Raw genomic sequence first — 26370 nt, 5'->3', positions numbered from 1 at the left:
CTTTAAATAAACATTGTGTGCTGGAGGCCTAAGAATCAGAGCTACTCTTTCTGGGCTCCAAAAAACTGAGTGCTGCACACTACAGTGCTATCACTGAGTGAGTTGCTCCTGAGCTGTGGGGTAGACTCATTTGAGCTCTCTTCTGAACTCCACCCAAATGCTCTTTGAATGATGGCTACCAGATTTCCTACACAGACAAGAGGAAATGGAAGTTATGTACTTTATTGAAATAAGGCAGAGCCCATCCCCCTCCATCCATTTTGCTCAAGAAAGGAGCAAGAGAAATGTTTACTCTAGGCTCCAAAGCCAGTCGACAATGCCAGAATATACCCAAGCCAGCCACACAGACCAGAGACAGATCAAGTCACAAGTTCCACAAAGTGGAAATTAGTATTTGCAACAGTCAGGAGTACATTTAAAAAAAAAAAAAAAAAAACCTGTCTAAATCTTTCAAATGAAAAGCTCCCTCTAATCTGGCTAAAATGCACACTATATTCCAATTTCTCTTCCTTTTCCACCTTCAGGCATTGCTACATAAACCTGTCAGTGTTATTAATGCTTCTCAGTCTATTATTCCTTGGCATTACTAAATATGGGAAGATTGGAGAAACAGGTCCTTAAAAGAAGCAAACGTTATTGCCGTTGTGGGATGAATATTTTGGCATGGGTCTTTAGTCCCTGCTACTCAGGAGGCTGAGGTGGGAGGGTCCCTTGAGCCTGGGAGGTCAAGGCTGCAGTGAGCTGTTCCATCCTGGTGACAGAGTGAGATCTTGTTATACACACACACACACACACACACACACACACAAATTTAATTCAGCTTGATTTATGTTTATAGAAGGGAATAAATGTTTTGTGCACTGGATTTGTTAATTAAGAAAAAGAGCATAAAGGTAGTATAATAGAACACAGTATGTAGTACCATTAATTTAGGGTAATTTAAAGATGGAGGAATAGCAAGACAATTAAAAAGAAGAAAATAAAAAGAAAAAATAATATATAAAAAAAGACACAGACACATGACACGGTAGGCAAAGAATGAGAAGAATTTATATTGAACCCAGTCAATATCAGGCACTGTATTCGTGCTTTATTCATAGGCTTAATTAAACCCACATAGAACTCTGAAAAGTAGGCATTAATTACTTCATTTAATAGATGGATATTATTAGCTAAGAGTGGAAACAGGATATACATATCTCCCCACTTCTCGCGGGTCTGCCTTTGGGATCAGCTCATTAATATAGCCATTCTGCTCTCCTCCTGTTTCAAGGGAACAGGCTTTGTCTCTGAGTGCCAAATCTGTTGTAACTGAGTCTGGAGAGCTGTGTGATTTCAGGGGTCAAACCAGTGAACAAATACACTTAAGTCTCATTCTCCAAAATACTATTGCAACAACACTGCATAAAAAAGAAACACAAAATCTCAGTGGCATGTGGTAATAAGTATTTATTTCACTTCTAGATGTGTGGGTCAGATGGTGAGGCTCTCCTCCCTTGGGTGTTGTTTGTTCGTTTGTTTTGGGATGGAGTCTCGCTCTGTCGCCCAGGCTGGAGTGCAGTGGCGCCATCTTGGCTCACTGCTCCTCACCTTTCCGGGTTCGAGTGAGTCTCCTGCCTCAGCCACCCTGCCAAGTGCCACCACGCCAGCTAATACTTGTTTAGTAGAGATGGTTTCACCATGTTGGCCAGGCTGGTCTCACTCCTGACCTCAAGTGATCCACCCACCTCGGCCTTCCAAAGTGTTGGGATTACAGGCAAAAGCCACAGTGCCTGGCCTCCATTGTGTTCACTCTGGGGTCTCAGCAAAAGAAACAGCAGCTACCAAGGGAAGCTTTCTGCGTAAGAAGAGCAGAAGAGCAGAGGTACAAGAGGGCAAGCCCTCCTCCTCAAAGACATTTCAAGTATATGAAATGCCTTAAATCTACTCACATCCCATTGACCAAAGTAAAGCCACTGGGATAGACACTTTGCTTTAGAGTGGCAAAGGGCAAAGCAGCAGATACAGGGAGAGAGAAAGAATGCAGTCAATAATTTAATCTACCACACTCTAAAATCCCCAATTATAATCAAGAAAAATGGAGACATGCAGGCAGCTTAGTAGGCATTTGAGGTGTTTGTGTTTTTCCCCCAACTTCCACTAGTCAGCTATACTTTCAGTTCTCTGAATGAACCATGCTGTTGCATACTTCCATATCTTTGCACAGGCTGTTCCCTATATGAAATGCCTTTCCCTTCACTCTTTTGCCTAGAAAAATACTGCTAATCTTTCAAGACTCAGTTCACACGATTCCCCTAATTTTAAGTCTTCCATGGTTTCCTACCTTGGTATAATTGTGTTATTATAAGTCTACTTGCCTTACTACATTGATAATTCCACAAAAGCACGGACTGTACATTGTAAATCCTGTTGGTTGCTTTGTATCTAACAAGGTGCCTGAAAACGCAACAACAACGACAAAATGTTTAATGAGAGCTTTTGAAATCATTCAATGGCCATTATATCCCACTATTCACTTTGGCTCTGGGTGTCAGTTGGTTAGTCCTGAAACCGCTGAATTTTGGAACAGCCTTTTCATTTATGTGACAAATATTTATTGGGCTCTCAACATTCCCAGATTTAATAGGAGAAATAGCCATTAGAATACTGTACGCACCTGAAAAGAAGGATGGAAAAAATGCTACATGAGTTTAAAAGAGGGGACATCCTGCTACCTAGTGGGTCAGGGGGGGAATATATGCCATCATTTAAAAAAAGGTCTTTATTTATTTATTTATTTTTGAGATAGAGTTTCGCTTTTGTCACCCAGGCTGGAGCGCAATGGCGTGATCTCGGCTCACTGCAACCTCTGCCTCCCAGGTTCAAGCGATTCTCCTGCCTCAGCCTCCCTAGTACTGGTTGTCTAGGTATTGTTGCATTTTACATTTTTTTTTTTTTTTGAGATGGAATCTCACTCTGTCGCTCAGGCTGGAGTGCAGTGGTGTGATCTCGGCTCACTGCAATCTCTGCCTCCCAGGTTCAAGTGATTCTCCTGCTTCAGCCTCCAGAGTAGCTGGGATTACAGGCACACACCACCACGGCCCAGCTAATTTTTGTATTTTTAGTAGAGATGGGGTTTCACCATGTTGTCCAGGCAAAAATAAAGCCTTATTGCTCTTCTCCCTTTTCCACTCTGTGTACACCACTATCACTACCCAACCACAAACATATCACACATCTTTCTTCCTCTTTCTAGAAGTAATTCAATGCCCAAGCAATCCAGAGATACGCTGCAGTCATTAGATTGAGGTAGACAGAGGTTAAAGAGTTTAAACCACACTGAATCCTGAAGGAGAAGAGGCGCCATTTCTGATGGACAGTGTGTGTGGTCATGAGTCCTCTTACCTCTCAGTGATTGAGCTGAGTATTCATAGCACCTGGAAAGAAGCTTCTGGCTCACAAGGAGCTTTTACATACATTTTTCCATTGATTTTCATAATCATCCTGTGAAAGGCTTAAAGGTAAAAAGGGTTGCTTTGGAAGTTAAAGCAAAGCCAGTAGTTATATTACTTTGAATCTGTCTTTAATCTAAGTTTGTTCATGTCCATCTGGTTGAGTGATACTATGATAAAAATGTAGTAGACACTTTTCAAAAAAATGGCAACTTAACAAAATTTAGTATTAAATAGTTTATTTTTTATAGCCTTTCAATGACCTCACCCTTCATGGTATAAATTGAACCACTGTAGCTATGTGTCCAGAATTGGTGGGTTCTTGGTCTCACTGACTTCAAGAATGAAGCCACGGACCCTCGCGGTGAGTGTTACAGTTCTTAAAGGCGGCGTGTCCAGAGTTTGTTCCTTCTGATGTTCGGATGTGTTCAGAGTTTCTTCCTTCTGGTGGGTTCGTGGTCTCGCTGGCTTCAGGAGTGAAGCTGCAGACCTTCGCGGTGAGTGTTACAGCTCTTGAGGCGGCACGTCTGGAGTTGTTCCTTCCTCTTGGTGGGTTCATGGTCTCTCTGGCTTCAGAAGTGAAGCTGCAGACCTTCGCCGTGAGTGTTACACCTCATAAAGGCAGTGTGGACCCAAAGAGTGAGCAGCAGCAAGCTTTATTGCAAAGAGCGAAAGAACAAAGCTACCACACTGCTGAAGGCGACCCCAGCCGGTTGCCACTGCTGACTCTGGCAGCCTGCTTTTATTCTCTTATCTGGCCCCACCCACATCCTGCTGATTGGTCCATTTTACAGAGAGCCGATTGGTCTGTTTTACAGAGAGCTGATAAGTCCGTTTTGACAGAGGGGTGGGGTGAGGGAGGGGGGGGGGTAGGGGGGTAGGGGGGGGGGGTGGGGGGGGAAGGGGGGAGGGGGGGTAGGGGGGTGGGGTGGGGTGGGGGGCGGAGTGGGGGATTTCCATATAGCAGAGACATAGGGATGTCAAGTTGGCTGGGGTTGGGAGGTAAGGGCTTCAAGTCACATTTGCACAGAAAACCAAATGCCCACTTTGTACTGCCACCAACTAGAGTTAATATATGTTTACTTGGATACATAGTAGGTGCTCAATAAATACTTTTATTATATTTCTAAGTCTGCCTAGAATATGGTTTTCTAGGATGCAGAACTTCCTAAAATAGTTGTTAAAATGCAGGCTATACTTCATTAATCCTTGCTCTGTCGCCCAGGCTGGAGTGCAGTGGCGCAATCTCAGCTCACTGCAAGCTCCACCTCCTGGGTTCACTCCATTCTCCTGCCTCAGCCTCCAGAGTAACTGGGACTACAGGCGCCCGCTACCACGCCCAGCTACTTTTTTTTTTTTTTTTTTTTTTTTTTTTCAGTAGAGACGGGGTTTCACCATGTTAGCCAGGATGGTCTCCATCTCCTGACCTCGTGATCCGCCCGCCTCGGCCTCCTAAAGTGCTGGAATTACAAGCATGAGCCACTGGGCCCAGCCCATTAATTGATTGTTTAACTGGTAATTCTGAATAATTATGTTGCTGAGAGCTACAATTATAAAATATTGCTTCCTTCCTAACCCACCTCCTTAGACTGGATATTAAAACTACTGTTTCCACAGTGGAACAAATAATTCATGGAAATAGAATGAGTTGTGCAGTCAACTCCAATGAATTCATCAAGTGCCAGTTTAACTTTATGAATAGGAGCTTACTATAAGATTTTAATAGTTATCATTCAGATAAGCAAACTTTAGATAATGGTTGAAACAAAAGGACTTATTTAGTTAAGTTCTTCTCTGTGAGTCAGGAAGACTAAAGATGTGAATAACACTAAATAAGACAGATGGGCCGGGTGTGGTGGCTCATGCCTGTAATCCCAGCACTTTGGGAGGCGGAGGCGGGCAGATCACGAGGTCAAGAGATCGAGAACATCCTGGCCAATATGGTGAAACCCCGTCTCTACTAAAAATACAAAAATTAGCTGGGTGTAGTGGTGCACACCTGTAGTCCCAGCTACTCAGAAGAATGAGGCAGGAGAATCGCTTGAACCCAGGAGGCGGAGGTTGCAGTGAGCCGAGATTGTGACACTGCACTCCAGCCTGGTGACAGAGCGAGACTCTGTCTCAAAAAAATAAAAAAATTAAAAAAGAAAAGGCCAGGCGAGGTGGCTCACACCTGTAATCCCAGCACTTTGAGAGAGCGAGGCAGGCGGATCATGAGGTTAGGAGTTCAAGACTAGCCTGACAATATGGTGAAACCTCATCTCTACTAAAAATACAAAACTTAGCCAGGCATGTTGGCACGTGCCTGTAGTCCCAGCTACCCGGGAGGGTGAGGCAGGAGAATCGCTTGAATCCAGAAAGCGGAGGTTGCCGTAAGACGTAATCTCACTCTGTCGCCCAGGCTGGAGTGCAGTGGCACGATCTTGGCTCACTGCAAGCTGCACCTCCCAGGTTCACGCCATTCTCCTGCCTCAGCCTCCAGAGTAGCTGGGACTACAGGTGCCCGCCACCATGCCTGGCTAATTTTTTGTAGTTTTAGTAGAGACGGGTTTTCACCATGTTAGCCAGGATGGCCTCGATCTCCTGACCTCGTGATCCTCCTGCCTCGGCCTCCCAAAGTGCTGGGGTTACAGGCGTAAGCCACTGCGCCTGGCCTAAGTTTTGTATTTTTAGTAGAGATGGGGTTTCACCATGTTGACCAGGATGGTTTCAATCTCTTGACCTTGTGATCCACCCACCTCAGCCACCCAAAGTGCTGGGATTACATGTGTGAGCCACTGCACCTGGCCCCTTTCCCAATCTTTAATGCAACATCTCCCACTTACAAACATTCCACATCATCTCCTTTTATAATTTAATTTAGACTAAAGTTGAAATTTTTTTCTTCCATCATCTGCCATAATATATATAAATAAATAATTGGAGGCCAGGCATGGTGGCTCACGCCTGTAATCCAGCACTTTGGGAGGCCGAGGTGGGTGGATCACCTGAGGTCAGGAGTTTGAGACTAGCCTGGCCAACATGGCAAAACCCCGTCTCTACTAAAAATACGAAAATTAGCTGGGCGTGGTGGCAGGCACCTGTAATCTCAGCTACTCAGGAGGCTGAGGCAGGAGAATCACTTGAACCTGGGAGGCAGAGGTTGCAGTGAGCCAAGATCGTGCCACTGCACTCCAACCTGGTCGACAGAGCAAGATTCTATCTCAAAAATAAATAAATAAATTAATAATTGGAAAGCCTGACCTCATAATTTCTCAATCTCTGTATTTCCAAAACCTTTTATCTCCACTTCAATCATCTGTCTTCTCTAAATTGCTCCACTTTGAAGATTAAATCTCAAGGCTTTACCTCTGTCTAGTGCTTTCTTCCTGCTCTTTTCCTCCCACATTCATGGCCATTATCATTGGCATCAGATGATCTCTTATCCCTTCTATATTCTTATTCTTATATTAGGCCCTTTGTGACTTCTCTTACCTATTTGGCCTAATTCCATGCTTGTACATTGGAGTTCTTCCGTCCATTCCAGCACCTTTGAGTCTCTAGACTGTTTAACCTTACACCAACTTACAAAATCACTTCATAAATCTTAATTCTCATACTCACAATCTTCACTTCTTTTTCTTAGAATGCTTAATGCTACTTTATGTCACAAGACAAAAAGTGCTGATTGGACAAGAATTTCTGCCATTTTTACCTCCATTCCAACAATCTTTTAATTCATTTCTTATTGACCCACGATCATATTCCTCCAAGAATCCTTAGAAAGGATTTTTCTCTCCTCTCCAGTCTCCCAGTCCCACTGTGGCCTCTTTCGGGCCCAGTGGAAGCTTTTCCATTTCATTTCTATGGTCATAACCAATAAAAATAGGCTATTCATCATTGGGGCATCTTTATGAAGAAAATATGTCTACCTACACCTCTTCTTTGTTCTGCCGTACATAAGTGATCAGGACTCAGGGTAGTGAGTGAGGGGAAGAGGAGGACATGGGCTGGTTTGTTTGAAAAATTCCCCAGTATAGCAGGCACTGTTGACACACTGTCCAGAACCATACTTTCCGTGCAAGCCAGCAGGTTTTCTGACAGCTAGTTAATGCATTTGCATCAGAGAGCTGCCCTCAGACTTGGCTGGAGAACATGGCAAGCCAGAAGTACCCGCAAATTGATGGTCTCCAGGAACAGACCTGAAGCAGTGACTCACTTGTGTGGGGTCACAACACAGCTGGCATCATGCCCTCAATAGAATCAGTCTTTTACACATGTGTTCCATGGCTTTCCAGAGCTTCACCATGGGATTAGGCTCCATTTGCCCATTGCAGTAGCTTGTTTTGTGACACTGCCTTTGCTACAGGAAAGCCGTCCTGATCCAGACCCCAAGAGAGAGTTCTTGGATATCACACAAGAAAGAATTCAGGGCGAGTCCATAGAGTAAAGTGAAAACAAGTTTATTAAGAAAGTAAAAGAGGTCGGGCACTGTGGCTCAGGCCTGTAATCCCAGCACTTTGGGAGGCCGAGTCAGGCGGATCACCTGAGATCAGCAGTTCGAGACCAGCCTGGCCAACATGGTGAAACCCTGTCTCTACTAAAAATACAAAAATTAGCCCAAGGGCATCTTAAATATAAAAAGGCAATCAGTCAGCAATTAAAGAAGGCTAACAGCTGGGTGTGATGAAGGAAAGAGTCAAAGAGAGCACTGCTAAAGCTGCTCTCAGCTCAATGTTCCCATGCCCAAGGTTGTGCCCTCTAAGGAGCAACATCAAAGGCTTCCCACTAAAATAGTGCCATCAGAAGCTAAACGAAAAAACAGGCAAATAATAACAAGCACCATGAAATGAGGGACAATTATATCCACAATTGCTACAATATATTATTTAAGTGTCTAGTTTACAGAAAGAAAAAAAAGAGACACGAAAAGCAACAAAAATGCATGGCGTACACACACAGGGCCGGGCGTGGTGGCTCACGCCTGTAATCCCAGGACTTTGGGAGGCCGAGGCAGTCGGATCATGAGGTCAGGAGATCGAGACCATCCTGGCTAACACGGTGAAACCCCGTCTCTACTAAAAATACAAAAAAAATTAGCCAAGCGTGGTGGCGAGTGCCTGTAGTCTCAGTTACTTGGGCTGAGGCAGGAGAATGGCGTGAACCTAGGAGGCAGAGTTTGCAGTGAGCCGAGATCGTGCCACTGCACTCCAGCCTGTGCGACAGAGCGAGACTCCGTTTCAAAAAAAAAAAAAAAAAAAAAAGAAATGTATGATGGTAATATCTCATTAAAGAGATAACATATTAAAAATAAATTATCTTAAAAAAAAAAAAAAAAAAGGACCAGGCCAGGCACAGTGGCTCACGCCTGTAATCTCAGCACTTTTGGAGGCCCAGGTGGGCAGATCACCTAAGATCAAGAGTTCGAGACCAGCCTGACCAACATAGAGTAACCCAGTCTCTATTAAAAATATAAAATTAGCCGGGCATGGTGGCGCATGCCTGTCATCCCAGCTGCTTGGGAGGCTGGGGCAGAAGAATTGCTTGAACCTGGAAGGCGGAGTTTGCAGTGAGCCGAGATCACACCATTGTACTCCAGCCTGGGCAACAAGAGCAAAACTCCATCTCAAGAAAAAAAAAAAAAAAAGACCAAATAGAAATCCTGAAGTTGAAAGGTTGAAAGTACTGACTGGAATCAAAATTCAAAAATCACTATAGGGCTCAACTACAGATTTGAACTGGCAGAAGAAGAAATGAGCAAACATGAAGCATGAAGGCAGGCTAATAGAGAATAATATCCAAAAAGCAGAAAGAAAAAAAGAATAAAGAAAAATAAAAAGAGTCCCAGAGGAATGTGTGACACTAAGAAACTCACCAACATACATATAATAGGATTACCAGAAGAGTAGAAAAAAACTATTCAAAGAAATAATAACTAAAAATTTCCCAAATTTGAGGAAAAACAATATATATATCCAAGAGGGTTAACAAGCTCCAAGTAGGAAAAGCAGAGCGCTATACATAGAAACATCATAGTTAAACGGTTGAAAGTCAAAGACAAAAATAACTTATTTTTATTTATTTATTTATTGAGATGGAGTCTTGCGCTGTCGCCTGGGCTGGAGTGCAATGGCGCAATCTCGGCTCACTCCGACCTCCGCCTCCCAGGTTCAAGGGATTCTCCTGCCTCAGCCTCCAGAGTAGCTGGGATTACAGGCGCCCACCACCACGCCCAGCTAATTTTTTGTATTTTTAGTAGAGATGGGGTTTCACTATGTTGGCCAGGCTGGTCTTGAACTCCTGACCTCGTGATCCCCCCACCTCATCCTCACAAAGTGCTGGGATTACAGGTGTGAGCCACTGCGCCCGGCCCAAAAAGAACATCTTAAAAGCGGCACAATGAAGATGAAACAAGGACAATCCCAGACAAACAAAAACTGACAGAATTGTTCGTGATCCTATCTTATAAGAAATACTAATGTAACTGCCCAAAGGGTTCCTCCTGCCTCCTGCACAAAGAAAGGCCATGGCATTGCAGTAAAGAAAGAGTTTAATTAGACATGAGGCCAGCCACACCACACGGAAGATGGAGTTAGTACTGCAATGATTCTCCTCTAAAGCTTCTAAATTAGGGATTTTGCATAGGCAGTTTGGGTGAAGGGGTGGAGGTCGCTAGGCTTGGTGCTGATTGGTTGGGGTGGAGATGAAATCAAAGGGGGTCAAAGCTGTCCTCTTGTACTGAATCACTTCTAGGTGGGGCCACAGGAGCAGGGTTGGAGGGTCCAGGTAGTGTTAGACGTGAAAAAAAAACTGAAAAGATATCCCAAAAGGCCAATCTGCAATAGTAGTATTATCTGCAGGAATAGTTGGCAATCTATGTCTATACCTTGGCAGAATCAGTCTCCTCTCTGCCCCCTAGCCTGACGGCCTTTCGTTAACTTTATAAAAGCACATGAGTTTGGGGGAAGGTCTGTTATTTAAACAATCTTCTGGCCAGGCACGGTGGCTCACACCTGTAATCCTAGCACTTTGGGAGGCCGAGGACGGTGGATCATGAGGTCAGGAGTTCAAGACCAGCCTGGCCAAGATGGTGAAACCCCGTCTCTACTGAAAATACAAAAATTAGCTGGGCGTGGTCTCAAAAACAAAACAAAACAAAACAAAACAAACAAACAAAAAACAAACAACCTTCCAAAGTTAGCTCAGCCTAAGCCCAGGAATGATTGAGGCAGCTTGAAAGCTAAAGGCAAGAGGACAGGTGGGCTAGATCAGATCTTTTTTACTGTCTAATTTTGCCGCTGATATAATTTTTGCAAAGGGGGTTCACTAAGGGAACTTCCTCAGGATGAAAGCAAGTGGCCTCAAACCATATTTTATAAGAAGCAAAATAGAGGCCAGGCACAGTAGCTCACGCCTGTAATCTCAGCACTTGGGAGGCTGAGGTGGGCAGATCACGAGGTCGGTAGTTCGAGACCAGCCTGGCCAATATGGTGAAACCCTGTCTCTACTAAAAATACAAAATTTAGCCGGGCATGATGGCACGTGCCGGTAGTCCCAGCTACTCAGGAGGCTGAGGCAGGATAATCGCTTGAACCCGGGAGGCAGAGGTTGCAGTGAGCCAAGATCATGCCACTGACTTCAGCCTGGGTGACAGAGCAAGACTCCATCTAAAAAAGAAAAAAAAGGAAGCAAAATAGAGAAAAAGAGCATGGTTAAAGGTAATTACGTAGTTGTAAAGTTAGTATAAATGCATACTAATTCTTCTCTCAATTGATCTACAAAACAAATGAATAAAACAGTATGCTTATAATTTCATTGTTAGGCCTATAACACATATAAACCAATAATATTACAAAGAATATGGGTGTGAGCAAAGCAGTATTGGAGTAAGGATGTGATACCAGATGATAACCCAAATCTATAAGATAAACAAAGAGAAGAAATGCTAAATAAGATGGTTAATACAATAAAAACTATAATCATTTGCTCTCTTTTGCTCTCTGATTCTTTAAAAGACATAAAATTATATAAATTAATACTTATAACAATGTATTGCTGCATTTGTAACATGTTTAAATGTAATATATGTAACGATAACTGCAGCAAAAGGCAGAAAAAGAAAAACTATGCAGGGGTAAATTTCCATATCTTACTGGAATTGTCAGTAAAACTTTGTAGTAGGTTCTAATAAGTTACGATGCATGTGACAAGTCTTACAGCAACCACTAAAAAACAAAAAAACTTAAAAAAATTGTTAAATAAAAAGTATAACACTAGACAATATTTATTAATACAAAAGTAAACAACAAAGGAACTAAAAGACATGAGGCAGAAAACAAAAAATGGAAGAATTAAATCTGTTTTACCAATAGTAACACTAAATGTAAGTGAATTAAATAACTCAATAAGGCTGGGCATGGTGGCTCATACCTGTAATCCCAGCACTTTGGGAGGCCGAGGTGGGTGGATCACAAGGCCAGGAGATAGAGACCATCCTGGCCAACATGGTGAAACCCCATCTCTACTAAAAATACAAAAATTAGCCAGGCGTGGTGGCATGTGCCTGTAGTTCCAGCTACTCAGGAGGCTGAGGCAGGAGCATTGCTTGAACCTGAAGGTGGAGGTTGCAGTGAGCCAAGATTGCACCACTGCACTCCAACCTGGGCAACAAAGCAAGACTCCGTCTAAAGAAAAAAAAAAATCCTCAATAAAATGGCAGATATTATCAAACTGGATGAAAAAACAAGAACCAACTATATGCTGTCTAGAGTTGACACACATTAGATTTATAGATACAAATAGATTGAAAGTAAAAGGATGGAAACAATATATCACTCAAATAGCAACCATAAGGTTGCTGAAATGTCTGTACTAATATTAGACATATAGAACTTTAAAAAATGCTACAAGAAAGAAAGAGGGACATCTTTAATAATAAAAAGATATCCTTAGGAAGATATAACATTTATAATCACATATTCACCTAAAAACAGTCCCAATATACATGAAGAAAAGTTAACAAAATTGAAGGGAGACACAGACATAAAGAAATAGATATTCAACAACAATATTCAGAGACTTCATGGTCCACTTTCAACCAATGGAGAAACAACTATGAGGATGATCAACAAGGAAACAGAAGACTTGACCAACATTATAAACCAATTATACCTAATAGATACCCATAGAACCCTCTATACCTAGATAAGACACATTATTCCCAAATGAAAATGAAACATTCTCCAAGACAGACTATATGGTAGGCAACAATAAAAGCCTCCACACACTTAAAATAATTGAAATCATACAAACTTTATTATCTGGTCACACTGGAATAAAGAAATCAATAACAAAATGAGAAAATAAATAAGAAATTTGAGGGATGCACGAATAGTAGATATTAAACCACACACTTCAAAATAATCAATTGGTCAAAAAAATCATGAGGCAAATTCAAAAACACTTTGAAATGAATAAAAATGAAAACACAAAATATCAAAACTTATGGAGAGCAGGTAAAGCAGTGTTTGGAGGCAAATTTATGCCTATAAATATCTATATTTAAAAATTAAGAAAGATTTGAAATTCATAATCACCTTCAGATATTAAAAAAGAATAAATTTAAAGCAAGCAGAAGAAATAAAAAAAGATTGAAGCAGAAATTAATTAAAAAATAGAGACAATTAATGAAAATTAATGAAGCCCAAATGTAGCTTTTGAAAAGATCAACAAAATTGACAAAACTTTATCTAAACTGACCAAAAGAAAAAGAGAGAAAACCCAAGTTATCAAAATTCAGAATTGTCTTAGTTTGTTTGGGTTGCTCTAAAAAACTACCACAGACTGCGTATCTTAAAAACAACAGAAATGTATTCCTCACAGTTTTGGAGACAAGGAAACCTAGTATCAAAACAGGCAGATTTAGTGTTTGGTGAGGACCTATTTTCTGGTTCATGGATAGTACTTTCTTGCTGTGCCCTTATATGCTGAAAATGGGAAACCAGCTCTCTGGAACCTTTCTTATAAGGGCACTAAACCCATCCTGACCTCATGATCTAATCATCTCCCTAAGGCCTTACATCCTAACACTATTATGTTAGTGATCAGGTTTTCAACATACGAATTTTGGCAAGACACAAGCATTCAGACCACAGCAGGAATAAAAGAGATAATATTGCTAGCAACATTACAGAACTAAAAAGGATTATAAGGAAATGCGACTGCAATTGACTTGATGTTTATGTTCCCCATGATTTATATGTTGAAATCCTAACCCCCAAAGTCATGGCATATACATTATTCTCAACTTTACATGGAACATTCTCCAGGGTAGGTCATATGTTAGGCCACAAAGCATGTCTTAACAAATTTAGGAAGCTATAGATCATATGGAGTATCTTTTCTGGTAAAAATAGTATAAAACTAGAAATCAATAATAGGAGGAACTGTGGAAACTTTACAAATACATGGATATCAAACAAGGTGTCTCTGAATAACCAATGAGTCAATGAAGAAATTAAAAGTGAAATTAAAAAATTTTATGAGACAAACAAAAATAGAAACACAACACACATACCAAAATCTATGGGGTACAGCGAAAGCAGTTCTAAGACAGAAGTTTACAGCAATAAACACCTACATCAAAAATGAAGAATGATCTCAACTAAATGACCTAACATTGCACAGATGGAACAAGAAAAGCTAAAACCTAAAAAAGCAGAAGAAAAAGATTATTTAAAGATTGGAGCAGAAATAGAGACTAAAGAAACAAACTGCAACATCCTTCATGATAAACATAACCTCTCAACAAATTATATGTATAGAAGTTTCATAGCTCAATGCAATAAAGGCCATATATGACAAACCCATAGCTAACATCATACTGAATAGAGAAAAGATAAAAGCTTTTTCTCTAAGATCTGGAGAAAGACAAGAATACACACTTTCATCACTTCTATTCAACATAATATTGGCAGTCATAGCCATAGACATTACACAAAAGAAAAAAAAAAAAGTCTTCCAAACTGGAAGGGAGGAAGTCAAATTGCCTGTTTGCAGACAATATGATCTTATGTAGAGATAAACCGAAAGACTCTACCAAAAAACTGTTAGAACTAATAAGTGAATTCACTAAAGTTGCAGGGTACAAAGTAAATATGCAAAAATCAATAGCATTTTTATACCTTAATAGTGAACAATCTGAAAAAGAAATAAAATAAAACAATTCCATTTATAATAGCTACAAAAATCTATAAGATACCTAGGAATAAAGTTAACCAGAGAGGTAAAAACTATAGAATACTAATGAAAGAAATTGAAGAGGACACAAATAAATAGAAAGATATCCATGTTCATAGATTGGAAGAATTAATATTGTTAAAATGTCCATATTATACCAAAGTATGTAGAGATTCGCTGTAATCTCTGTCAAATTTCCAACGATTTCCTTCACAGAAATAGAAAAGCAATCCTGAAATTCATACAGAATGACAAAAAACTCTGAATAACCAAACTAATCTTGAGCAAAAAAAGCCCCACAACAACAAAGCTGGAGGCATGATACTGCCTAACTTCAAAATATATTACAAGCCTACGGTAACCAAAACAGCACGTACTGGCAGAAAAACAGGCATAAAAAAACAGTGGAACAGAATACAGAGCCCAGAAATAAATCCACACATCTACAGCCCACTGATTTTGGACAAAGGTGCCAAGAACACACATTGGGAAAAGGACAATCTCTTTAATAAATGGTGCTGAGGAAATTGGATATCCATATGCAGAAGAATACTGTACCCCTATCTTTCACCATACAAAAAATCAACTCAAAATGAATTAAAAACTTAAATATAAGACCCAAGACTATGAAACTACAGAAGAAAACATAGAGAAAATGCTTCATGACATTGGACTAGGAAAGGATTTTTTTGATAAGACCTCAAAACACAGGCAACAAAACCAAACATAGACAAATGAGATATGCCAAACTAAAAAGCTTCTGCACAGCAAAGAAAACAATCAGCAGAGTGAAGAGGCAACCTACAGGATGGGAGAAAATATTTGAAACTATACATTGACAAGGCATTACTATTCAGAATATATAATGACCTTAAATCAACAAGCAAAAAATAAACAACCTCATTTAAAAAATGGCCGAAAGAACTTAACAGGCATTTTCCAAAAGAAGACATACAAATGGCCAACAGACATATTAAAAAATGCTAACTATCGCTTATCATCAGGGATAATGACCCTGGTCACTAATGACCATAGAAATGCAAATCAAAACAATGAGACATCCCCTCACTCCAGTTAGAATGGCTGTTATCAAAAAGACAACAGATAACAAGTGTTAGCAATTATGTGGAGAAAAGAGAACCCTTAATACACTGTTGGTGGGAATGTAAATTAGTATAGCCATTATGGGAAACAGTATGGAGGTTCCTGAAAAATTAAAAATAGAACTATCATATGATCCAACAATCCCACTATTGGCTATATATCTGAAGGAAATGAAATCAGTATGTCGAAGAGACATCTGCACTCTCATGTTTATTGCATTAATTGGCTATTCACAATAGCCAAGATATGGAATCAATCTAAGTGTCCAACAATGGGTGAATGGATAAAGAAAATGTGATATAATATAGTGGAATACTATCCAGCCATAAAAAGGAAGGAAATGTTGTCATTTGTTACACCATGGATAAACTTGGAGACATTATGTTCAGTGAAATAAGCCAGGCACAGAAAGACAAATACCACATGTTCTTACTCATATGCATAATCTAAACATGTTAATCTTATAGAAGTAGTGAATAGAACAATGGTCACCAGAAACTGGGGAGAGTAGAGGTAAGGGAGAAAGGGGAGAGGATGGTTAACAAGTACTAAGTTACAATTAGAAAGGAAGAAAAAGTTCTGGTGTCCTATAGCACAGTAGGGTGACTATAATCAACAAAAAAGTATTGTATATCTCAAAAGAGCAAGAAGACAGGATTTTGCATGTTCCTACCAAAAATAAATGATAAATATTTGAGGTGATGAGTATGCTAATTACCTTTATTTGATCACTGTACAATGTATACAGGTATCAAAACATCACATTTTACCACATAAATAGGTACTATCATTATGTGTCTATTAAAAATAAAAAAAATTTTAAAGTGGTTCTGGGACAGTGAGATACCTACGTGCAAAAGAGTGAATGTGGGCCCCTACATCATACCACATAACAAACATGTACTCAAAATGAAGTCCTAAATGTAAGAGCTAAAGGTATAAAACTGTTAGAAGAAAATATAACAATAAATCTTCATAACCTTGTAGTAGGTAACAGTTTCTTAGATGTCACACTAAAAGCTCAAGCAACAAAGGAAAAACAGATACACTGGACTTAATCATAATGTAAAATATTTGTGTTTCAAAAGACACCAGCAAGATGTAAAAAGACAACCATGTAATGTGAAAAAAATATTTACCAGTCATATATCTGAGAAGAGATTCGTATCTAGAACATAAAAAGAACCTTTACAAGTCAATAATTAAAATATAAATTACATAATTTAAAAGATAGGCAAAAGATGTACGTAAACATTTCTCCAAATAAGATATATGAATGGCCAATAAATACATTAAAAGATGCCAAAATCAATTAACTATAAAGAAAACACAAATGAAAACCACAATGAGATACCTCTTCACACTCCCTAACATGGCTATATTAAAAAAGACTGAAATATCAAGTGTTGGAGTTGTGGACAAATTGAAACACTGTTGGTGGAAATGTAAAATGGTACAGCCACTTTGCAAAACTGTTTGGTAGTCCCTCAAAAGGTTAAATATAGAGTTACCATATGACTCAGCAATTCCACTCTTAGGTATGTACCCAAAAGATATGAAAGCTTATGTCCACACAAAAACTTATCCACAAATGCTGATAGGAGCATTTTATTTGTAACAGCTAAAAACTGGAACAATGCAAATATCTATCAGTCGATAAATGGATAAATAAAATATGATTTAGCCACAAATGGGATATTATTTGCCAATTAGAAGGAATGAAGTACTGATACATGCTATGGCATAGATGAACCTTAAAAATGAGCTATGAGGCAGGACTCAACACAGGGGTCAGACATTGGACCAAACTGAGTACTAGCTAAAACAGGTTTGGGGCAGAAGCACCTCCCCATAAGACATGCCCACTAATGTGCCATGTCAGTTTACCACTGCCATGGCAACAAGTTAACATCCCTTTCCATAGCAATGACCTGACAACCCAGAAGTTACCACTCTCATCGTATAAATTTCTGCATAAACCACCCCTTAATTTTCATATAATTAACAGTGGGTATAAATATGACTGCAAAACTGCCTCTGAGCTGTTATTCTGGGAGTATGGAGTAGCTCTGCTCTGCAAGGAGCAGTATTTCTGCTGCTGCTATATGCTGCCACGTCAATAAAAGTTGCTGTTTAATACCACCGGCTCACCCTTGAATTATTTCCTGGGCTAAGCCAAGAACCCTCCCGGGCTAAGACTCAATTTTGGGGCTTGCCTGTCTTGCATCATCTGGTGACCAGCGAAGGGAGGAAGACAGTGGAGACGGCAGTGATTGGTGGAGATGGCAGTGATTGACTGGTGGAGACAGTGAGACCTGGATGGTGAGACAGTACAGACAGAGAGGCAGCGACTGGAGAGAGACAATGAAAGATGTCAGTCAGAGAGACAGTGAGATAACAAGAGACAGCAGCTGGTGAGAGTGAAAGATGGCAATCTGCAATACCACAAGGAGAGAGACAGCAAAAAAGTCTGATCTCGAGGCTGCAAGAGCTGTAACACTGAGGCTGTAACAATAAATAGCTTCTAACACTATAGAGCTATACACTAACCAAAGACTCTTTTAAGAGCCATCATCTTTCGCTGGCAGGCAGCAGAGCAAAGTGGAGGAGCAAGTGGCCATGGTGCTGCTGCCTCGTGTGGGACCCACTGCTCCAACCAGCAGGTCAGTGGATTACAGGTCCCTGTGCTGCCCCTCTCACAATATGGCAGCTGAGCCCACCCAAGCTGGGGGAACCTGGAGAGACCTATACCCAAGTCCTACATGGGAGATTAGTTGGTGCAATGGGTGAATGTCTCCTCTCTTCTCCTCCCCAACCATAATATTAGGTAAGCTAGGAAATAAAAGCCTTTGGCTAAGTGGTCAGTTAAAAGTTACCCGCGGTTTAGATGCTCTGAAGCATATCCTTGTCACCACTTTTCCCGTTTTTTGTTTTTGTTTTTTTTTTTCCTCTGACTTCATTTTATTGCTCCACCATTTGTTTTATTTTCAGTCCTAAAAATGTATGTTTTGACTGCAGTTGTTTGTTTGCAGTCATGTTTGCTTTTGACTTTCTGTTAACTGTATTTGGACAATTGTTCAAGGCAGGATACTTAGTTGTGAGAGATCCCCCATTGTGTGGACTCTAGAACACCAGAGTCAAGTTGTTCTGTGATCCCAACTTGGTCTGGGGTTCACTCTTGGCCACCCCTGGGGTGCCCCAAGGTTTTTGGGATTTGGTGAAAGAACACTCATTGGCTGAACTTCAGACACTCCAGGTTTTCAGCATAGGTATTTTTGGTCACCCCACCAGATGCTCTGGGGCTTTCGGCATTGACATTCCCTCTAGGATTGTGGGTTATAGCCCCTCCCCCTAGGGGACTATTGGTCTTGCCATTTTCTGCCCTAAAGTTGAAAGTATTATTTTCTTAATAGTCAGCTTCAAGCCCCTTCCTATGTGCTGTCCTATAACTGCCCTGCTCAAGCCCTTCTTGGTCAAAGAAATTGAGAGTTCCCAGACTCCTGGCCTGATGAACAGCATCTACAGTGATAGGCAAGTGGCCACCTGAATATTTTTTGGTGTCTCCACTTCTGGGTAGGTTCTCCAGCAAGTCAGGGCCTCTGAAGTCTCCCCTTGGGTAATGCAGTTTACCCTTCCCTTCCTCCTTTCTACAGTCACTATTTGTTAATCCCCCTCATATAACTCTCACTCTCTGTGGAATTTAGGCTCAACATCCAACTGCCATTTGTAGTTTGTAATCCATTTTTGTAACACCTTGCTATCTATAGAAAGTGTGAATTTAAAAAGGGAAAAGCAACTAGGCATTTGCTAAACTTAGGCTAACTAAAACCCCCTGTAGAGACTCTTAGTGGACATGGGGACAACAGTGAGCATCCCAGAGGATTCACAATTAGGGTGTCTTTTAGACAACTGAAGTAAGTTCAAATTAGTGCAAAGAAAACTGGCACTTTGAAACCATCAGCTCTCATGAGGACCCATCACTATCACAATAAAAGTATGGGGGAAACTGTCCCGCATGATCCAATCACCTCCTATCAGGTATCTCCCTCAACACATGGGGATTATAATTTGAGATGACATTTGGGTGGTGACACAGAGCCAAACCATATCATTCTGCCCCCAGACCTTCCCAAATCTCGTGTCATTCTCATATTTCAAATCACACTCATGCCTTCCCAACAGTCCTCCAAAGTCTTAACAAATTATGGTATTAAACCAAAAATCCAAGTCCAAAGTCTCATCTGAGACAAGTCAAGTCCCTTCCATCTACCAGCCTGTAAAATCAAAAGGAAGTTAGTTACTTCCAAGATACAATGGGGGTACAGGCATTGGGTAAATGTTCCTATTCCAAATGGGAGACATTGGCTAAAACAATGGGGCCATAGGCCCCATGCAAGTCCAAAACCTGTCAGGGCAGTCATTAAATCTTAAAACTCTAAAATGATTTCTTTTGACTCTATCTCTCACATCCCAAGCATGCTGATGCAAGGGGTGATCTCCCACAGCCCTGGGTAGCTCTGCCCCTGTGACTGTGAGGCTACAGCCCCTGTGGCTATTTTCACAGGCTGGTGTTGAGTGCCTGCAGCTTTTCCAGGTGCATGGTGCAAGCTGTCAGTGGATCTACCTTTCTGTAGCCTGGAGGACAGTGGCCCTCTTCTCACAGCTCCACTAGGCAGTGTCCCAGTGGGGACTCTGTGGGAGCTCCAACCCCACATTTCCCTTCCACACTGCTCTAGCAGAGATTCTCCATAAGGGTTCTGACCCTGTAGCAGACTTCTGCCTGGACATCCAGATGTTTCCATACATCCTCTGAAATCTAGGTGGAGGCTCCCAAACCCCAGCTCTTGTCTTCTGTGCACCTGCAGGCCCAACACCACATGGAAGCCACCAAGGCTTGGGGATAGCATCCTCTGAAGCAATGGCCCCGAACTGTACCTTGACCCCTTTTAGCCACAGCTGGAGTTGGAGTGGCTGACATACAGTGTGCCGGATCCTGAGGCTGCAGAGGAGCAGGGCCCTGGGCCTAGTCCAGGAAACCATTTTTCCTTCCTAGGCCTCTGGGCCTGTGATGGAAGGGTTTGCTGTGAAGATCTCTGACATGCCCTGGTGACATTTCCCCATTGTCTTGGCTATTAACATTCAGCTCCTCATTACTTATACAAATTTCTGCAGCTGGCTTAAATTCCTCCCAGAAAATGGGTTTTTCTTTTCTACCATATAGTTAGGCTGCAAGTTTTGCAAACTTTAATGCTATGCTTCCCCCTTTTTTTTTCTGTCCATAAGTTTATTCTCTTTATCTGAAAAACCCTCATAGAAAATTGGTTTAGCTCTCAGCAGTCTGCTCCTGAGCTCTGAGGAAGCCTGCCCTCTTTTGAGCTACCCAATATTTCTTCTGAGCAAGGGATATTTTGGGAAAGTTCCACCTCTTCTTTTTAAGTTCTTTCTTGGACTTCTTTTTGTAGACTGGATTCTCTCATATAGCAGCATGAGCTTTCTTATACATTTCCATCATGTCTGGAGTTATGCTGTTCTTTACATATTGAAAGAACTGTTTCTTGTTAGGATCTTCATCTTCTTCCATTAAGTAGTGCATGTCATCTGCAACTTTCTGGCCCATGATGTAATTCTGGTGTACTTCTGCATTAAATTCTTTGCTTTCAGAATCATAACCAGGGAATCGTTTGGTACTGTGAGGGAGAGACAAGCCTCCATCCACAGCTCCCTTCAGGGCACCAAAAACTTGATTGCCAGTGGTAGTTCTGGCAAGGCTTGCATCCAAATAGCAGGTAGAGGCACCTGGCTGACCATCAATGCTTTCCACATTGTATTCATCACCAGTCACCTCCACTTGGCCTTCATAGATCTTGTCCACATCAAACCTATTGAGAAGCCTGCGGGCTAGCCGCAGGCCAGTACAATACACTGCAGCATAATTTGTCAGGCCAACATTCACACCATATTTTGGCAGTTTGTGTGCATATGCTGCACAGACTATCATATCCCCCTCTATACGGACATAAGCAATCTGACAAATGATACGTCTTTTTGTTACATGAACTATCATCCTGTATTTGGGTGTGTTGTATTTATTTTTATCCTGTATCACCAAGCATTTCTGAGCATAGTAATCATTTTTACCCTCTCATCGTCTTCTAAATTTCACTTGGTATCTCTTAAAGTAGGCCTTATTGTTAACAACTTTAACAAACCCCATCCTGCAGAACAGAGACCTCTGCTTCCCTTTTAAATATAAATTCCAACTTTTTTTTTTTTTTTGAGACAGAGTCTGGCTCTGTCGCCCAGGTTGGAGTGCACTGGCGCAATCTCAGCTCACGGCAAGCTCCGCCTCCCGGGTGCACGCCATTCTCCTGCCTCAGCTTCCCGAGTAGCTGGGACTACAGGCACCCACCACCACACCCGGCTAATTTTTTGTATTTTAGTAAAGACGGGTTTCACTGTGTTAGCCAGGATGGTCTCAATCTCCTGACCTCGTGATCCAGCTGTCTTGGCCTCCCAAAGTGCTGGGATTATAGGCGTGAGCCACTGCGCCCAGACTGAGTTCCAACTTTGAACCATCTCTTTGTGACTGCATATAGCTGAATGCTTTCAGAATCAGCCAGGCCACCTCTTAAATGCTTTGCTGCTTAGAAATTTCTTCTACCAGATACCCTAAATAATCTCTCTCAAGTTCAAAGTTCCATAGATCTGTAGGGCAGAGGCAAAATGCTGCCTGTATCTTTGCTAAAGCACAGCATAAGTAACCTTTGCTCCATTTCCCAAAAGTTTCCTTATCTCCATCTAAAACTGTCAGAGGCTTTTGAGCAAAGTGACTCCATTTTGAGTGAAGGCTAGGAAAATGAGGCTGAGACTTGCTGGGCTACATTTCTAGAAAATTAGACATTCCTAGCCTCTAGATGTTTATGGCTAAGGGAACACATTTATGATGTTTACTGAAACAGACTCAGACTTGGGAGTGTCCAGATATCCTGATATCTGGAGAACAAGGACATTCCCAATTTTGCTATAAAGATAACAATATTGATTCTTGCAAAATACAGTAATATCACAAACGCTTGTAGCAGAGCACATCTCCCCAAGCACTATTTTTATCCTATAAATATACAAGCATTGTACCTAGGGTGGAAGCATTCCTCTTCTTACTTTCAGGAACATCCTACTCTGTCTGTGGAGTAGCTGTCCTTTTACTGCTTTACTTTCTTAATAAACGTGCTTTTACTTTGCACTGTGGAATAACCCTGAATTCTTTCTTGCATGAGATCCAAGAGCCCTCTCTTGGGGTCTGGATCAGGACCCCTTTCCAGTAACAAAACCACCTCAACTTGGACTTCATTGTCTATATCACTGTCAGCGCTTTGGTCAAAACCATTTAACAAGTCTCTAAGAAGTTCCAAACTTTCCCACATCTTTCTGTCTTCTTCTGAGCCCTCCAAACTATTCCAACCTCTGCCTGTTACCCAGTTCTAAAGTCACTTTAACATTTTCAGGTTATCTTTATAGTATTACCGCACTCCTAGTACCAATTTTCTGTAGTAGTCAATTTTCACACTACTATAAAGATACTTACTTGAGACTGAGTAATTGATAAACAAAAAGAGGTTTAATTGACTCACAGTTCTGCATGGCTTTGGAGGCCTTAGGAAGCTTACGATCATGGAGAAAGGTGAAGGGGAAGCAGATGCCTTCTTCACAAGGTGGCAGGAAAGACCTGGTGAGTGCAGAAAAAACTCCCACTTTTAAAACCGTCAGATCTTGTGAGAACTCCTTAACTATCACAAGAACAGCGTGGGAGAAACCATCTCCATGATCCAATCACCTCCCACCAGGTCCCTCTCTTGACATGTGGGGATTACAATTTAAGATGAGATTTGGGTGGGAACATGGACCCAAACCCATATCACATCCTAATCTTGTGTATTTCCTTCCTTCTGCTTGCTTTAGATTTAGTTGACGGTTTTGTCTTCAGTGTCTTTAAATTGGAGGTCTTATTATTGATTAGAGATTTTTTTCTTTTTTTAATAGATATTTACAGCTATAAATTCCCCCTTTAACCATTGTTTTAGCCATATCCCATAATTTTTTTGTTGTGTTGGGTTTTTGTTTTCATTCATTTCAAAGATTGTTTTTTTTTTCCCTCTGGCTTTTTAAGCTATAATTGACAAAAATTGTATATATTTATGGTGTACAATGTGATGTTTTAATATATGTATACACTGTGAAATGTTTAAACCAAAGTAATCAACATATTTAGCATTGCATATATTTATCATTTTTTTTGTGGTGACAGCATTTAAAATATACTCTCTTAGCAATTTTCAACTATACATTATTAACTATGGTCACCATGCTGTACAATAGATCTCCATAACTTATTCATCCTAATTGAAATATTGTACCTTTAGACCAACATCTCTACATTTTCTTCCACCTTATCCCCACTGTAGCCCCTGGTAACTACTATTTTACTCTCTGCTTCTATGAGTTGAACTTTTTTGGATTCTGCATATAAGTAATATCATACAGTATTGTCTTTCTCTGCCAGGATTATTTCAGTTAGTATAATGTTGCCAAGTTCCCTCATGTTGTTGAAAATAACAGGATTTTCTTATTATTTAAGCCTAAATACTATTCTATTGTACATATATACCACGTCTTCTTTATCCATTCATCCCTGAATGGACACTTAGGTTGATTCCATATCTTAGTTATTGTGAATGATGCTACAGATATCTCTTTGACATACTGATTCCATTTCCTTCGAATAAAGAAAATAAGGCCGGGTCGGGTGGCTCATGCCTGTAATCCCAGCACTTTGGGAGGCCGAGGCGGATGGATCACCAGAGGTCAGGAGCTCGAGATCAGCCTGAACAACATGGCGAAACCCCGTCTCTACTAAAAGTACAAAAATTAGCTGGGCATGGTGGTGGGCAACTGTAGTCCCAGCTACTCGGGAAGCTGAGGCAAGAGAATCGCTTGAATCTGAGAGGCGGAGGTTGCAGTGAGCCGAGATCATGCCACTGCACTCCAGCCTGGATGGTAAGAGCAAGATTCCGTCAAAAAAAAAAAAGAAAATACATTTTATTTCCTTTTGTGTATATACTATAGGTTTTTAAAACTCAGAAGTAAAAATGCTAGATCAGGCGGGGCACAGTGGCTCACACCTGTAATCCCAGCACTTTGGGAGGCTGAGGCAGGCAGATCACCTGAGGTCAGGAGTTCAATACCAGCCTCAACATGGGAGAAACCCCGTCTCTACTAAAAATACAAAATTAGCTGGGCGTGGTGGTGCATGCCTGTAATCTCAGCTACTCGGGAGGCTGAAGCAGGAGAATTGCTTGAACCTGGGAAGGCGGAGGCTGCAGTAAGCCGAGATCGTCCCATCGCCCCCCCCCAGCCTAAAAAAGAAGAAACAAACTCCTTCAAAAAAAAAAAAAAAAAAAAAAAATGCTGGATCATAAGATCATTCTATTTTTAATTTTTTCGTGAACTTCCATATATTGTTTTTCATATGGCTGTTGTAATTTACATTCCCACCAACAGTGTATAAGAGTTTCCTTTTCTCCACATCTTTGCCAACATTTGTTATTTTTTGTGTTTTTGATGATAGCCATTTTAACAGGTGTGGGGTGATAGATTCTTGTGGTTTTGATTTTCATTTCACTGATGATTAGCAATGTTGAGCATTTTTTCACATACATGTTGGCCATTTGTATGTTTTCTTTAGAGAAAAGTCTTTTCAAGACCTTAGCTCATTTTACAATCAGATTACTTGCTTTTTTGCTATTATTTGATTTCCTTACATACCAGAATTTTTTGGGGGGTGGATTTCAGTTTCTCACCCATATCGTCAAGACTCAATGCCTCCCATCATCAATATTTATTGAGCATTTACACTGTACTAGGCACAATAGAACATATAGAAAACATTGTCCCTGCTCTTGAGAAGCTTACATTCTAAAAAGGTGTAGAAAAGAAGCTTACATTCTAAAGAGGTGTAGAAAAAATACGCCTCTTTTAAAATGGCATTTTTGTTTGGTGTTTTCTGCAAAGTACTGAGGAAATATTTTGTAAAGTGTCTTTGGGTATAACTTAGCCCCATCATTATTTAGTGAATAGAGGAAGAGAAAGAGAAAGGATTTGAAAGACAGACAATGACAGGCCATTCAGGATACGTAGGGTTTTAAAGGGAGATAAACACAATCTCATCAACTAAGGAGAGATATGCTGCAGTAAATAGGATGAGGGAAATAGTTTGTGGGATGCAAGCAAAGGAAGCAGGGTGTCTTAGACATTGAGTGGAGCCAGAAAGATCATGTGGCCTTTTTCCAAGTACATGGCCACCAAGTAGGAATGGTTGGTCACAAGACAAAAGGCTAAAAAAGGAAGGCAATCTTGTGCCACCTGACAAATAGAATAAAGGATCAAAATTGAAGGCAGGCTCTAAGAGTATGAAGAAATTCTTAAAAACCAAAAAGTGATTTGGAAGCACAAAACTTATAGATAATGCTACCCCATGTCATGATGGGCCAAGAACATCGTGGCTTCCTAAGTTAGAAAATGCCATATACCAAAATTTAAACGGAACATATTACTTATTTTC

At 40.8% G+C, this 26370-nt stretch overlaps 1 long non-coding RNA gene and 1 pseudogene across 1 annotated transcript in view; both read right to left on the bottom strand.

Moving 5' to 3' along the window:
- Positions 1-26370, bottom strand: part of LOC131382879 (uncharacterized) — a 50009-nt gene that overhangs the window by 6404 nt on the left and 17235 nt on the right. The gene's annotated exons all lie outside the window — the stretch shown is intronic.
- On the bottom strand, positions 21076-21981 carry LOC116471862 (large ribosomal subunit protein uL18-like; annotated as a pseudogene).

Source organism: Hylobates moloch, unplaced genomic scaffold (assembly GCF_009828535.3).
Source record: "Hylobates moloch isolate HMO894 unplaced genomic scaffold, HMol_V3 SCAFFOLD_2, whole genome shotgun sequence".
Classification (NCBI taxonomy): Eukaryota; Metazoa; Chordata; class Mammalia; order Primates; family Hylobatidae; genus Hylobates; species Hylobates moloch.
The sequence above is the reverse complement of the archived record's forward strand: the minus strand, read 5'-3'. Positions and strand labels throughout refer to the sequence as shown.